At 41.8% G+C, this 17,329-nt stretch overlaps 1 protein-coding gene across 1 annotated transcript in view; it reads right to left on the bottom strand.

Annotated features, from left to right (window-relative positions):
• The window catches only part of RCAN2 (regulator of calcineurin 2), a 285,698-nt gene that overhangs the window by 256,724 nt on the left and 11,645 nt on the right, over positions 1 to 17,329 (bottom strand). The gene's annotated exons all lie outside the window — the stretch shown is intronic.

The following is a 17,329-nucleotide window of genomic DNA, read 5'->3' as shown; positions in this document are numbered from 1 at the left end:
CTAGCCCCCTACCTCCACTGGATCCCCCATCCCACGTCCCAGGGACCTGGACCTGGGGAATTCTTCATTGTTCAGGAAGGAGGCACATAGAGAAAAGAAAATCTTGTTCTCCCCATGAAGGCTACAAGGGGGAAAGTTTTCTGGCTTATTTTCCAATCTGGAATGCTGAACATTTTCCCACAGTAACATAAACAGTTTCTAAGATCTCTCAAAGCAGAAATCTAGTACTTTATCTCAAGTACATCATGCATATAACAGCCTTTTGGGCAAGCCTGAGGATCTGGTCATAATTTATGAGGTTTCTCTGAGAAAATATCTTCCAAATTCCAAACGACTCAAGAGAAACATAGATTTAAAATGAGGCAGACTGATTCCTTACGTAAAAGCACACATATAAATTCTAAAGATGGATATATCAGGACTTCCTTTAAAAGCGGTGTTCTGGGGACTTCCCTGGTGGTCTAAGACTCTTCGCTCCCAATGCAGGGGGCCTGGGTTCGATTCTTGGTTGAGGAAGTAGATTCCACATGCTGCAACTAAAAGATATGGAGAGCTGCAATAAAGATTGAAGATCCCACGTGCCGCAACTAAGACAGGACAAAGCCAAACAAATAAAAATAATAAATATTTTAAAAAGACAATTTTTTTAAAAAGTGGTGTTCTATAACATATAGCTAGCAAGAACAAGCAAGTCCAGCGATAGTCCCTTTGCAGATTCTGTGTCATTTTAACCACTGTCACATCTCTCTGTGACCCTTTCCCCATCTCAATTCCCAGTGCTCAGCCAGGGAACAAATAGATTATTGAAAATGTTTAACTCCAAGATAAATCCCCTATCAAGCTGTATTTCTCCATCATAGTCTTTATCTTGCAACACTATAGTTGTTTAACTGTCTTCTTCCCAATTAAGTCTGTAAATACTTGGCTGTATCTAGTTCACATTGTATCTCTAGACCCCAGCATAGCACCTAATACCTAGCAGAGACTCACTAGAACTTCTTAAAGGGAAGAGGAAATAAAAAATCAGCTTTTTCTCTGGCAGTTCAATGGTTAAGACACGGTGCTGCTACTGTTGGGGGGGCGCGGGTTCAATCCCTGGTTGGAAAACTAAGATTCTGCATAGTGTGTGGTACTGCCAAAAAATATAAATAAATAAACAAACAAACCAAAAAGTAGTTAAACAAAATAAAAATCAGCCTTGGTCTTAATCCCCTTCATAACATGTAAGTCTCCTTGAAAGAAGAAGGAATACAGAGGGTTGTTTCAAATGAGGAAACTGACCAATCAACTGACCAATCAAGGAAGGTTCAGGAGGACTGGGCTATTTCTGAAATAACAAGATGTGGGGATTTACCCCCAGGGTAGAGTTACTCAGATTGGCTTGTGGAAACTCAGGGAGGGAGAAAGCATCCATAGGACTAGCCTATGAGGGCTATGGCCTCAGAAGTATCTCCTGCCTTTCAGATGGTCATGCTTTTTTGCTTAAATGACAATGTAGATTCCCAGACTCCACAGCCCTGAATTCTTAGGAGTCATGTTTGAGGGGAGTTTGATTAGTTTTTTGCAAGAACACTTGTCTGTTTCTAAAGAATATTTTTAGAATGCACATATACATGTGTGTTCTGTTAATCTGCAGACTCATAAAGCATATTCATGCTTTCCTCTCCTCTCTTCTGCTCTAGACAATGTCTTATGGCAACCGATTGTCCATAATGATCGATTTATGACCATCCTCTCTAGCTTCTCAATAACAAGGACTTTTTTAAAGGTATTTTTAAAATGGAAGCGTAGTTGATTTACAATGTTGGGTTAGTTTCAGGTGTACAGCAACACAATTCAGTTCTACAAACATATATATGCATATATACTTTGTTTTTCAGATTCTTTTCTATGTTATTACAAGATATTGAATATAGCTCCCTGTGCTATGCTGCTGCTGCTAAGTCACTTCAGTCGTGTCCGACTCTGTGCGACCCCAGAGACAGCAGGCCACCAGGCTCCCCCGTCCCTGGGATTCTCCAAGCAAGAACATTGGAGTGGGTTGCCATTTCCTTCTCCAATGCATGAAAGTGAAAAGTGAAAGTGAAGTCACTCAGTCGTGTCCGACTCCTAGCAACCCCATGGACTGCAGCCTACAAGGCTCCTCCATCCATGGGATTTTCCAGGCAAGAGTACTGGAGTGGGGTGCCATCGCCTTCTCCAATTTTATATATAGTAGCATCTATCTATTGATCCAAACTCCTAATTTTTCTCTCCCCTCTTTCTCCTTTGATAACCATAAGTTTGTTTTCTATGTCCGTAAGAATAACAAAGATTATTTTACACACACACAACTCCATCTCAATATCCAGCATACAACAGGCACTCAATAAACATCTAGAGAGTGGAACTGTCTAACTGGCTGCCTAGGCTATTTTTTCCTTCCTCTTACTCTTTTTGATAATAAACGGTAATTTATAAATCATCGACCAAACCTTAGGATCCTAATGGGCTGAACTCTGCCCCTCACCACTAGGAGCCAAACATTAATAACAACAGAACATAAAGGCTGGCGATGGCAGCGTGGGCACAGTCGAAGCCCAGGAAATCTATGGCCTCAGAAGTGCCTTTACAGAGGAAACCACACACTGTTATCCAAAACTAACTTGGAATTTTTCTTTTAAGCTGATCATTGTCAGATCAATCACTGAAATATTTCTATAGTGGATAATGAAAGACTTCTGGCTACCATTTCAGGTCTGAATAATTTATTTAAAAGATCCATGAGGATTAAACCATTTTCTTCTGCAATTTCATCCTTTCAGGGCACTCTTGACATCACTCATCATGAAAAGATTGAGGATGAATTTACAAAACAGAGATATTATTTCAACTTCCGAGCATTGCATAGAAGCTTGCAGATTCCTCCTCTCAATTCTCTATTGAGAATCTGCTGTGTGCAAACCACCATGATGCTGCTTCAATGACTGATGCCCAGTTGGGCAGAAAGACCCACTTCTGAGCAGGTGGCAGAGGAGGGGCACCAAGATTACAGTTACACAGGGACACGCAGGTTCCAGACGGAGGGATCAGTGAGGTGAGCAGCAGAAAAGGTGAGCAGGCAGCACTGGAGACTCAGGGGAGGATGGGCTCCGGCTGGAGAGAGGAGTCAGAAAAGAATTGTAGGAAGCGAGCAGTACTGGAGAATGGATGGGGGAGGGAAGCAGCCTGCACTTAGAGGGGCAACGGGGAGCGGGGTGGGGTGCAGTACATGGAGGAAGGAGCGCACAGGGAATGGTGTTTAGAAAACCACAGGAGTCCAGAGTGACACATGGTGGGGACGGGGAGAGGCCATATTGTCATGCACTTTTCCAAGGCATCAGTCTGCTTCCAGTGAGGACGAAAAGGCAAGGGTGAGGAGTGCTATTGGAGCAGCAGAGTGTGGTCATCAGAAATTCATTCCAAATTCCCAAGCAACTCAGCTATGAGTGAGAGGGTCATGCAGCAGAAAGACCATGTAGGTAGGTTGGTAAGAACCTTGCCAACACGGTTCTGCAAGAAGTGCTGTGGACCAAATTGCGTTTTTCTGGCCAAATACAAAGTTCCACTTTGTATTTGGAGATGGAGCTCCTGACCCAGGGATTGAAACTGCCGCTCTAGCATCTCCTGCATTGGCAAGTGGGTTCTTTACCACTGAGCCACCTGGGAAGCCCTTTTAGAGAGTAATTAATAGCAACTGAGGTTTAAAGGGTGGACCCTAGTCCTATAGGATTATTGGCCTTATAACACCTCACACAGGCCCAAAGAGCTCATGTGACAACACAGCAAGAAGACAGTGGTCTACAGGCAGAAAGAGAGTCCTCACCAGGAAACACATCAGCTGGCCCTTTGATGCTGGACTTCTCAGCCTCCAGCACTTTGAGAAATAAATTTCTATTGTTTAAGTCACTGGCTCTGGTCCTTGGGTACCAGACTAAGTTGACCCATACAGGAAGTGATGACAGGTTTGGAAAGTGAGAAAGGGGAGGGATGAATAAGGAGGAGAATCAGAAGAAAAACCTCATCACAGAGGCAAGGGGAGTGGGTTTCGGCCAAAGAAGGGTGGTCACTGGCATCTGTGCCATGTAAAAGTTGGGGGAGGCTGGAGACTACATAGTAACTTTGGTTTCCAGATTGGAGACTCCATGACCTTCAAAAGAGTAGTTTGCAAAAGGAGAGCAAAGAGTTAAAGTTAAAGGAATAAGGAGTGAGTCACTGGGAAAGAACACTGAGAGCTGAAGGAGTAGATCTTCTTTTAAGAAGGGATATACAGGTCTTCTCTGGTGATCCAATGGATAAGAACCCACCAGCCAATGCAGAGGACATGGGTTTGATCCCTGATCTGGGAAGATTCCACATGCTGTGGAACAATTAAGCCCGTGCACCACACTACTGAGCCCACAAGCTCTAGAGCCTGTGCTCTGTAACAAAAGAAGCCACCACAAAGAGCAGCCTGTGCACGCCAACTGGAGAGTAGCCCCCACTCGCCACAACTATGGAAAGCCCACATGCAGCAAGGAAGACTCAGTGCAGCCAGAAATAAATAAATAAAAATTTAAAAAAAATAAAAGAAGGGATATACAAAGCCTAGCTGCATCCTTAGGGGAAAGTCTTATTTTTCTCTAGGTGAACATATCTGTCTTATGGTTTCAAAACATTTTTTGTAAAGCAGGGGTTCTTTCAATCACTGTTGTTGATTTCCAAGGATGTGTTGAGGTGTTTTGCGACATTGCCCCATTTCTGGTAAGTTCCTGATTACAATGACCTTGCTGTTTTTCCACCTGAGAATCTCCCAGAAGCTTTGGAAATGTTTCCTCTTAGTCCAGGTACATATCTGAAAACCTTTTATTGTATTGAGGTTGATGTTAAAGCAATTTTCAGAAAATCTTCAGAAAGCCCCACCAAACATCTGCCTCGTTTGGAGCTGAGTAACCTCAGAAGCTGCCTGGGAACACAGTGCTGCTCTGCCTGTAGCCCCTGACGCCTTGCACCCAGCATCACTAACTCCTAAGCAGGTTCGATCTAAATATTTCTTTTATCTATGCCTTAGTCCATGTTCCAACAGGAAGTAGCCTCATCTGACCACAGAGGGAACGCAGTCTGGGCTCACAGTTCACCCTTAGTGCCTGGCACACATCTGAGAGGAAACTCAGGGACCACCTGTCCACACCTGATCACCTGAAAATCAGGTCAGTGGGGAAGTCCTTCTGCACAGGATAGAGGGACACTTTCTCAGAACTGTTATTAGTTAAGGAGGGGATAAACCTTGCAACCTCTGTTACCCCCACCACTTGTACAACAGAAGTCAAGGATAGGACATGGTAGGCATGTACAGAACCCCAGATGGGCATCTCTGTGCCCACTTCCAAAAATACTCATTTCCGCATGCTTCTGTCATTGAAAAGTCATGTTCTGCCCAGGCTGATTAATTTCTTGACAATAAACATGAGTGGGTTATTTTTAACTTCAAGCAGGCAGTGAATGGTTGAGTCCACTGGGCTGGGGTCAGGTGGGATGGAAGTGTTTTGGTTTTTTTTTGAAAGGATATGAGATCAGGTTGCTGGTAGATTAGCTGGTCCTCCCCTCACTTCCCCAGTGTCATTCACTAGAAGAGAAGTTAAGGATGATTTTCAAGGCCTTACTTAACAAAAAAAAAGTAAAAAGTGAAGTGTTAGTCGTGTCCATCTCTTTGTGACCCCATGGACTATAGCCCACCAGGCTCCTCTGTCCGTGGGTTTCTCCAGGCAAGAATACTGGAGAGGGTTGCCATGCCCTCCTCCAGGCGATCCTCCCAATCCAGGGATTAAACCCAGGTGTTCTGCATTGCAGGCAGATTCTTCACCTTCCGAGCCACCAGGGAAGCTCAAACAAGCATGTAATTCAGACATGCGTCAGTTATTGCAACTTCAAATTTACTTTGACATAATCAATTCTCTGCCTCCACTCTTGCTGTATTTTGTTTGATTTTCTTTTTTTTTTTTGGCTGCGCTGGGTTTTCGTTGCAGTGCTCAGGCTTCGCTAGTTGCAGCACGAGGGCTCTAGAGCAGGCAAGCTCAGTGGTTGTGGCCTGCAGGCTTAGTTGCCCTGTGGCATGTGGGATCTTAGTGAACCCATCAGGGATAGAATCCTCATCCCATGCATTGGAAGATTCTTAACCACTGGACCTCCAGGGAAATCTCTGGCAAATCTTTACAATAACATGAAAGGAGAGTAGTTGAAATGCTATACTTTCTGGCACCCAGTAAGGACTGTTGCTTCTGCTGCTACGCAAAGCAGAATAGCTACTAGATTCCATGAGCCAATACGGTCAAGAGTCATGCTTATTCATTCAACAAAGAAATAGGGAGGGTCTACCACGTGCTGAACAAAACACAGCACAGTGAACAGCCAGGGTGTCTGCCATCATGGCTTTCAGAGTGAAATGGGGATATCGTGAATCACCAAAAAGGGTCTTCTTTCTCTTTTCTCTCTTCAGTTTTTCTCTAACTGAAAAGAACTCCTTTGAAAAGAACTCCTTTTCAAAGTTTAAAAAAGAAGAAACAAAAAGATGAGCTAAATGAACAGAGAACAAACAATAGGAAAGCACTGGTACATGATGCTGAAAATGTTTTCCATCTATTATCACCAAAGCTATTATGCCATCTGACCCCTTACAACCTTATGAAATCAAAGGGCAGTTATCCTAATTCCCATTTTGCAGAGCAGAAAACTGAGGCTCAGACATTCAATGACTTGCCCAAGGTCTCATAGCTATAATAGAATAGCACAATCAGGACAAAAATGAAGATCCCCTGAAATTGATCTAAAGAATAATAATAACCAATGGTTATTATTGTTAATGAAAAACAGACTCTAATGATGCTCTGATGATCTGTAGCAAAGACTAGAATGAACAAAGGAAGAAAGAGCTGGCAGGAACCTTGGGGATCATTCTGCCCAATACCTTAATGAAAACTAGGAAGCTGAGGTCAAAGGGCTCAGGAAAGGTCCTGTCTCTCATGGGAAAATCAGAGCCAACCCAGGACACAAGCGCAGCTCCTCTGATCCCGCTGTGCGCACTGCATTGCTCTCTCTGCACCATTAGGAATGTCAGGGAATGCTAATAATGACAGTGTTGAAAAATGACAACAAACACTAATTGTGCATTTGGATGTGTTAGACACTTTTCTACACATGTTTTTTAAAAACAGGGCAATTTTATTAAAACTTTAAATAAGAGAAGGATGGTGATTTGTACACAGAGAAAAATGCCCCCTCTTTTAAAGGCAACCCAAGGTTACTCAAAATATGCACTGCTCATATGTAGCCTTGATGTCCAGGCTTCCCAGACCTTAGCCCATAAGCTGCACTGCATTCCCACAAGCTATGAAATTATCCTCTCCTCTTTTAGCATCAAAACTCACTGTCCTCTGTTCCAGTACTCCAAAATCTTACTAGGAATTCATCCATAGCAATACTAAAGTGCTAAGGATAAACAGACTGTCATATATTACCTCCTCTCTGAGTGTCTGCATTTAACAAGACTTTCCTTTTCTTTACCCAAAGTGGTAACTGATGTAGTCATTTTTGACAGACTTGGAGATTTTGCAAACCAGAAGCTTTTAAAATCCCATTATGTTGTCATTATCTTCTCTACCTATGCCAGGCTGGTACCACTTCCTAGCCCAATTCACAAAAATGGATGGTGGCAATAAGAAAATGATTACGAACCATGGGTGATATGTACAACTGTCAGTCATCAGAGCCAGGACCTAGAGTGACAAAGAATCCAAAGGCACCTTGATTGACAAAGCCAGTCCCAGGAGAACCATAGCAATGGAGTTTTTCCCAAGGTCAGTCCTCAACCCTCCCAGACACTATTTTCAGGTCGAAAGGAAATGTCAATGCCTTATTCCAAAAGAAAGACTTAAGCAAGCCAGACCCCTGGTGGGTGGGGGAGCATTTTTTGAGGAGAAAGTTTTCATCATGTAGTGTAGAGGCATTCAATTTGGCTCAGATTTGAAAAATGTATGACCACATTTTTAAGGAAAAAAATATCACCCTGCCTTCCTTCCAAATTTAACTTAAATGATTTTCATTATAATGATGCTTAAATATGTACAAACATACAGCTGAATTCTTACAGTTTCAACTCATCTAAAACCTCCAAACTGCAACTAAATGCTCTAACCAAATACAAAAAAAATTTAAAAACCAATCCAATGCAAACTAACAACAATGACTTAATATTCAGATGATGATGTTTTGCTAAACATAACCCTCCCTTCCCCATTATGATTCTGGTATGGGAAACTCCAAGGCAGGTGTTCAGAGTTCAGAACGTTCCCCCCACCCACCTTGCAGTAGAACCCTCCTCCCCCGTTGCTTCGTTCACAGCAACATTAAACGTTACTGGATGATCACGGGGCCTTCACTGAAGGCAAATTACATAAGTCCACCAGTTCATTCCTGGAAGCTCACAGCAACTGAAGTAGTGTTGGTACCGACTGGATTGTAAATAAAAAGCACAAATTCAGGTACCAAGATGGCATGGCATCATCACAAGGTGGTCATCTGGAAGATCCAGAAGATGCTATTACTTCAGATTATTTTTCACTGGAAAAAAAACCCACACAATTTAAATGTTACCATTCAGAAGTCCTAAGTCCCTCGCCCACAAATGTCCCTATGAATCCCACTTTGACAAGGAGTGGCGGGCGGGGACACAGAGCATTGCTGGGTCCTGGCTCCGTCATTTCTTGTCTGCAAGGCCTTAGACAAGTTACTGGAATTCCCTTAGACTTAGTCTCCTCACCTAGATAAACGGGAATCCAAAACAGAACCTACCTCACCAGAGTGTTGAGAAGACTCTGTATGATAATATGCGGAAGTTGCTTGGCCCAACGCCTGGTGCTTTGTAGGTGCTCAGTGATCAGCCACAATCATTCCTGCTTACTTACTTGACCTCCAAGCTCCACAAAAAAGAGGGAAGGATGCTCCACTGTACCCAAACAGACGCATTTCAAAACAGTCTGAGTTGGAGGCAGAAGGCTTTCCTCCATGACTGCCAGTGGATGTTCAGTCCACCGTTACCACTCACATTCGTGCTTTCGTATGTAATTCGGATGTGGCACTGCATAGGATTCTGAGAAGCATCAGCCTTCGGATGAGGTGAAAGGAGTCCAACTTATGGAGTTACTTATTTTTATGGTTAGCAATTGTGGCGGGAGGAGAAAGGCTTTTAAAACATTTGAAGATATTCAATCCTCAATCCCGTGCTTCTGAATGATTCAGAATGGATTCAGTGATCAGTCCATATTATCACTAACTGGGTGCCCACGTAGGCAAGCCCTTGTAATGACTGCAGGTGGTGGTGGTCACAAGATGGTCTTCAGCCTCAGGGTACTTACCCATCCAGAGGAGAGGTAAGTAAATAAAAAGACAGCTTAAAGCTTAAACTCTAAGCCTCACTAAAGACAGGGACTATGTTCTACTGGTTTCCATACCCCAGAGGATAGCACCACACCTAATGCACAGAAGGGATGAATGAATGAACGAACAAATGAGTGAATGAATCAATACGTGAGTGAATGAGCGACAAAGGTTAGACTATGCATGTGCCACAAAAACAGATTCAAAAAGAGAGTGATGCAACAAGGACCTAGTTTATAGCACAGGGAACTCTGCTCATTATTATGTAGCAGCCCGGATGGAAAGGGAGTTTGGGGGAGAATGGATACGTGTACATGTATGGATGAGACCCTCTGCTGTCTACCTGAAACCATCATAACACTGTTAATCAGCTATATCACAATATAAAATAAAAAGTTTCTTTTAAAACAGGAATGATGGCTCTTTTGAGGGCTCAGGGATGGAGGGAATCTGGAAAAAACAGAACTTGAAGTGCAAGGAGACAATACTTGCCACCCCCAAATGTCTCCTCTCCTAAAACTATCTCTTTGGCATGGAGGCTATTTCCAGGTGAAAACAATTAAGGCCCAAAAGACTCAGGAAGAAACTTTGACCTTTTCCCTAATTGCCTGAAGAATTAAGACAGAGGGCCTATTCCAGGAATAGACTATCACCAGAAATATCTGCAAGTTAAATATCTGGGCTAAGCGGGTTGGGGGAAACTCTTAAAGATCAGAGTCCACTCTGTGTCCCGTTGAATCCAGCTGGCCCAGCAAACGTATGGTTACCAAACATCTGTTTTCTAATCTCTCTATGAATTGCCTTCCTCCCTTCTGAGGTCCCCAGTCACTACTCCCAACATCCTCTTTCATCTTCAGCTGATGGTGAGGGTGAGGGTTTCAGCTGTCTGGGCCAGTTACTCACCCTTCCTGGGTCTCTCCCATGTGCACAACATACCAACCTTTTGTTTTTCTCCTATTAGTCCATCTCATGTCCATTTAATTCTTAGAGCAACCAGAAGAAACTAGAAGGGAAGAAGAAAATTTCTTCCTCCCTGGCAGAAGGAAGGCTAGAACTTTAAGAAGCAGAGACAGGAGAAGGTCCAATTATAATTTTACACAGTTGCCATGTGCTCTAAACTAGTTCTCATTAGTAAAAGTGTTCTCCTTCTGATGATTATCATGTCTAGAATTTCTAAAACATCTTATATCTGTAAATAGTATGCAACTGCTTTTAGCTTGTATTTATTAATATTACAGGGACATTTGATTTATCTATAAACAACTTGGCAGTTCATTATTTATTAGAATAGGAAACTGAAGAAATGATATCTGGTCTCTAGCAGTGACGGCTCAATCATTATTATTGGTCTCCTGGGGTGCTCTAATAAGTGGCCATAAAAAAGTCAATTTGCAGTTAGGAAGAGAAACGCGTATATTGGGCAGCATTTGCATTGACATGATTGACAACAGACAAGACTGACAGAAACTCTGCAACGTAAGAGGAATAAGCTCATCGTGCTGCTAGCATATTGTCTTAAAAATAAACCATCGCCAATCCTAGGATGAGAAAACAATATAGGAACGGTTTGCTTCAGCAGTGACTAGGATCCGAAAAACGCTTCATGCAAATATCTCAGAATATATATACAACTATCTGAAGCCCAAAAGCAACAGCAGACATCATTTTCTGGATAATCTGTAAAATTACTAAAAGGACAGGTTTGATTTAAAAATGAATAATTAAAGCTGAACAAAAATCGTCTGGCCAAGAAAACCATTATCTTAGAGGTGATCTCTCACCAGACCAGATAATGAACCATGTCTACTAGATGTTCTTATACCTGGATGACCTCAAAGGACTACTAGTTTTTCTTTTTCAATATTAAAAATATTATCCTTTAGCTAAGTGTTTATGTTCTCCTGTCTGAACATAGCTCCTCTTTTTTGGTAGGAGGGAGAATAACTCTATGTTTATCTGATTTTCCATTCTTTTGGAGGAAGAAGTATTATTTTAGCTTTCAACACCTTGGGGTCAATGCAATGAAGGTGTCTGAAAAGAATTTAGGGACAGATTCTAAATGGAAAAGTTCCTGAACTGAGTCAGAGTGAGGACTCTGCCAAGATCTGGAATCACTCCTCTGGAAGTAGAGTAATCCAAAGAGAGCTCCCGGTGGATGGAGTCAGGGAGTGGGGGCAAAGCAGGAAGGCTGCTGCCATGATCATTTGGGAAACCCACCATGTCAAGCTCTCAGAGACACTGAAAATAGCCCCAAATATCAATTAGATAAACATCTCTAATCTTTATTATTCTTGGACCTTCTTTCTTATATGCCCTTGAAATTTATACAACCATATAAAGCCCTAGGATTGGATACCCCTAAGGCACTTCTGATTTCATTCAGATAAATAACCTTCTCAGAGTATCACACATTGGCTTAAATTCTAAGACAGTAGCCAGGTGTGGTCCTAAGGATCTCGTAATGGTTGATCTGGGATGAAGGGGTTAAATTAAAGGTGAGAAGTACTGAAAATATGGTATCTGTTTGGTCCTTCTCATCCAAGACAAAGCCTTGGTTAAACATTAGATTTTAAAAGCAATTTTAAAGAAACTGGAAAGTTCCTCATGAGGAACCACGCCCTGTGGAGGTTCCCACAGGTGCAGACCATGAAGGTCGTTTTATGAACATTACAGGGTCATTCCTTCAGTGCCTGTCTGTGGCCTCCAGGGAGGTATTTAGGTTAATAAAAATGACCTGGAAGAAGCAGAGCCCCACAGGCAAAACCGTGTGCAGCTGGGCTCCCAAAGTGCCACCGTTGCCTGTCTCCTGTCCCTCGTAAGCTATTGATGATTTCACTAGCACATAACCTAGAGCCATCCTCAGCGTCTTCATGGCCTCAGTTTCCAACTTCATGGAAAGCCTCAAAGAAGTAGCTGCAGGCTGGAATAAGGAACTTAGTTCTAGGGAAGCAGAGGGGGGCTGTTCAGGTTTATCATTTATCTCACCTCCACCCAGCACAACCTTTCCAAATCATCTTCAGGGACTGGGTAAACTTTCCTGACCTTCCAGAATGATACTGGATGTCTCATTGTGGTTGTTTGTGAACCAGAAAGAGAAGGAGATCCCCCTCTCCCCAACCATGATACCTTAGGAGGCAGAACCAAACCAAGGTCCAGGTTATAAGCCAAGAATCCCTGAGGATACATACTGCTGCTGCTGCTGCTAAGTCGCTCCAGTTGTGTCCGACTCTGTGCGACCCCATAGACGGCAGCCCACCAGGCTCCTCTGTCCCTGGGATTCTCCAGGTAAGAATACTGGAGTGGGTTGCCATTTCCTTCTCCAAGGATACACACTACTATACATAAAATAGATAAAATAACAGAGACCTACTGGATATCCCAGGAAACTATACTCAGTATCTTGTAATAAACCATAATGAAAAAGAATCTGAAAAAGAATATTTATATACATATATATGTATAACTGAATCACTTTGCTGTATACCTAAAACAACTCAATATTGCAAATCAACTATACTTCGGAAAAAGAAACAAAAAGGAAAAAGAACTGCCAGGTAAGCTGTGGTACTTGGACACAAGGTCAGAAGGTATGCCTTGAAAATCTGACCGAGCAAATATTTCAATCCAGAGCTTCACCTAAATGTCACCTTGTCAAATTTTGAAGTTTAATGCTAAACAACAGCTGTTGTGGAATAGAGATCACTAAGAAACAGAAAAATAAGAAAATAAAGAATCCCAAATAAACACATTTTAACAAAATTTAACCTTTTTATAAATAGTTGATTGTACATCAGAAAAGATAAAATGAATATCATTAATGCCCGCAGCAGGAAACAATTAACATATTCATGAGTTAGCACTTTGCTTTCACTTTTCTTGTCAAGGCTGAGACTCTGTTCTTGAACAAATAAAATTTTGTTTGAAGTACCATTAATGTATCTGTATTTACCATTCTCCATTTCAAAATTCATAGAACGATACCTGTAATCAAATACTTTCATTCAGTACAAAGGATTAAACCTCAAAACAGGAGTAGAAATTGGACTTTGTTTTGTCCTGGCCAGATCCCATCTCTTGGCTGTTATCTTGAATAGCCACAGAAGTCAAAATAAAAAATAAATTATATTAATTTAGCCTGTCTTTCAGATAATGTTATGGGGAAAAATAATTTAAATTGACTGTTTAGCTCATAAATTAGTCAATATAATCAGCAGAGCTGATGGAAGCCTTAAAATGAATGCAGAGGCTTTGGCAAAGTGTCTGCCTGCAGTGTGGGAGACCGGGGTTCGATCCCTGGGTCAGGAAGATCCCCTGGAGAAGGAAATGGCAACCCACTCCAGTACTCTTGCCTGGAAAATCCCATGGATGGAGGAGTCTGGTAGGCTACAGTCCATAGAGTTGCAAAGAGCAACTTTAATTTGATTAGTCATAAAATTAAAATTCTAGCATAATGACCATTTAAGTAACTTTTTAAGAGATTACAACTAATTACTCTTGTTATTTCTTCAAAATGATTTACTCTGCCTAGTATCTCATTACATGGAAGTGAAAAAAAAAAAAAAAAAACCCTGTCTGGAGCTTGCCCCAAAGGCCCTGCCAACAGTAGAAGGGAACCAGTGAAAATGAATGAAAGCAACAATAGAACTAATGCAAATAAGCATGTCTATTTACTATGGATCACAACAAACTGTGAACAATTCTTAAAGAGATGGGAATACCAGACCACCCGACCTGCCTCCTGAGAAATCTGTATGCAGGTCAAGAAGCAACAGTTAGAACTGGACATGGAACAACAAACTGGTTCTAAATCAGGAAAGGAGTTCGTCAAGGCTGTATATTGTCACCCTGCCTATTTAACATATATGCAGAGTACATCATGAGAAACGCTGGGCTGGATGAAGCACAAGCTGGAATCAAGATAATATCAATAACCTCAGATATGCAGATGATACCACCCTTATGGCAGAAAGTGAAGAGGAACTAAAGAGCCTCTTGATGAAAGTGAAAGAGGAGAGCGAAAAAGTTGATTCAAAATTCAACAATTATAAAACCAAGATAATGGCATCTGATCCCATCACTTCATGGCAAATAGATGGGGAAACAGTGAAAACAGTGTCAGACTTTATTTGGGGGGGCTCCAAAAGCACTGCAGATGGTGACTGCAGCCATGAAATTAAAAGACACTTGCTCCCTGGAAGAAAAGTTATGACCAACCTAGACAGCATATTAAAAATCAGAGACATTATTTTACCAACCAAGGTCCATCTAGTCAAGGCTATGGTTTTTCCAGTAGTCATGTATGGATGTGAGAGTTGGACTATAAAGAAAGCTGAGCACTGAAGAATTGATGCTTTTGAACTGTGGTGTTGGAGAAGACTCTTGAGAGTCCCTTAGACAGCAAGGAGATTCAGCCAGTCCATCATGAAGGAAATCAGTCCTGAATAATCATTGGAAGGACTGATGCTAAAGCTCAAACTCCAATATTTTGACCACCTGATGGAAGAGATGACTCATCTGAAAAGACCCTGATGCTGGGAAAGATTGAGGGCAGGAGGAGAAGGGGATGACAGATGATGAAATGGTTGGATGGCATCACTGACTCAGTGGACATGAGTTTGAGTAAACTCCGGGAGTTGGTGATTGACAGGGAGGCTTGGTGTGCTGCAGTTCGTGGGGTCACAAAGAGTCGAACACAACTAAGTAACTGAACTGAACTGATTTACTGTTAATTTTTCAGGATTTGAAAGGCAGACTGAACTAGTTCCCACTTAAGCAGAGGTTGCTTCATTATACTTAGTTTAAGTCAACTTTAGTGGCCCAACAAGACACACACACACACACATATCCATACGCCAGGCCCTTGATAACATAACCACCAGGAAAGAAAGAAATCCATTCAAGTCAACACACCTACAAACACTCAAGCATGTGAAATCTACCAGATGTTGACCCACCATCCTCGACTGCCACAAAGCAAGTCCAACCTCTTTGAAGCCCTGGTTAAGCAGCAGGGGTCATCTCTAGAGAGCACAAATACCAGCCATCCCTTATCTTCAACAGAAAGAGTGCTGACAAGCAGGGCAGAGGTGAGAACTGAATTCTCATGCATTGCTTGTGGGACAGATACCTAGTACAACCTCCTGGAAAAACAATGAAAAGCAACATCGAAATACAGAGAAAGCCTTAAGAAGGTCCATCTATTTGAGGCAATAATTCTACTTCTAACACTGTAGCTTGAGCAAATGATCCAAAATACAGAAATAAATGACAATCAGAAGTGTTCACCAAATTATTATTTATGACATTGTGGATAACTGGGAACCACCTAAATGTTACAGGGAAGAAAGTAAATAGATTTGGTGACATCACCCGTGGGATTGTTGTGCAGCTACTGAAAACAGTGCTCACTGTTGATGTGAAAAGTTATTTAAAATGTGTGATGAAATGCACAGGATGCAAAACTCCATGTACTGTATGAACTCGACTTCACAAAAACATGTCTATCACAAAGACTGAAAAGAAATTCACCAAAATGTGAGTAGTAATGATCATTTGCTCATGGTAATACATGTAATTTTAATTTTCTCTTGTTATACCATTTGAATACAGAGTTCAAAAGAATAGCAAGGAGAGATAAGAAAGCCTTCCTCAGCGATCAATGCAAAGAAATAGAGGAAAACAGCAGAATGGGAAAGACGAGAGATCTCTTCAAGAAAATTAGAGATATCAAGGGAACGTTTCATGCAAAGATGGGCTCAATAAAGGACAAAAATGGTATGGACCTAACAGAAGCAGAAGATATTAAGAAGAGATGGTAAGAATACACAGAAGAACTGTACAAAAAAGATCTTCACGACCCAGATAATCATGATGGTGTGATCACTCACACTCACCTAGAGCCAGACATCCTGGAATGTGAAGTCAAGTGGGCCTTAGGAAGCATCACTACGAACAAAGCTAGTGGAGGTGATGGAATTCCAGTTGAGCTATTTCAAAGATGAAAATATGATGCTGTGAAAGTGCTGCACTCAATATACCAGCAAATTTGGAAAACTCAGCAGTGGCCAGAGAGGACTGGAAAAGGTAAGTTTTCATTCCAATCCCAAAGAAAGGCAATACCAAAGAATGCTCAAACTACCACACAATTGCACTCATCTCACACACTGGTAAAGTAATGCTCAAAATTCTCCAAGCCAGGCTTCAGCAATATGTGAACCGTGAACTTCCTGATGTTCAAGCTGGTTTTAGAAAAGGCAGAGGAACCAGAGATCAAATTGCCAACATCTGCTGGATCATCAAAAAGCAATAGAGTTCCAGAAAAACATCTATTTCTGCTTTATTGACTATGCCAAAGCCTTTGACTGTGTGGGTCACAATAAACTGTGGAAAATTCTGAAAGAGATGGGAATACCAGACCACCTGACCTGTCTCTTGAGAAACCTGTATGCAGGTCAGGAAGCAACAGTTAGAACTGGACATGGAACAACAGACTGGTTCCAAATAGGAAAAGGAGTACATCAAGGCTGTATATTGTCACCCTGTTTATTTAACTTATACGCAGAGTACATCATGAGAAATGCTGGGCTGGAAGAACCACAAGCTGGAATCAAGATTGCCGGGAGAAATATCAACAACCTCAGATATGCAGATGACACCACCCTTATGGCACAAAGTGAAGAAGAAGTAAAGAGCCTCTTGATGAAAGTGAAAGAAGAAAGTGAAAAAGTTGGCTTAAAGTTCAATGTTCAGAAAACTAAGATCATGGCATCTGGTCCCATCACTTCATGGCAAATAGATGGGGAAACAGTGGAAACAGTAGCAAACTTTATTTTGGGGAGCTTCAAAATCACTGCAGATGGTGCCTGCAGCCATGAAATTAAAAGACGTTTACTCCTTGGAA

The sequence above is a fragment of the Bubalus bubalis genome, chromosome 2, assembly GCF_019923935.1.
Source record: "Bubalus bubalis isolate 160015118507 breed Murrah chromosome 2, NDDB_SH_1, whole genome shotgun sequence".
Taxonomy (NCBI): domain Eukaryota; kingdom Metazoa; phylum Chordata; class Mammalia; order Artiodactyla; family Bovidae; genus Bubalus; species Bubalus bubalis.
Note: the sequence above shows the minus strand (reverse complement) of the source record. Positions and strands in the feature narration are given on the sequence as shown.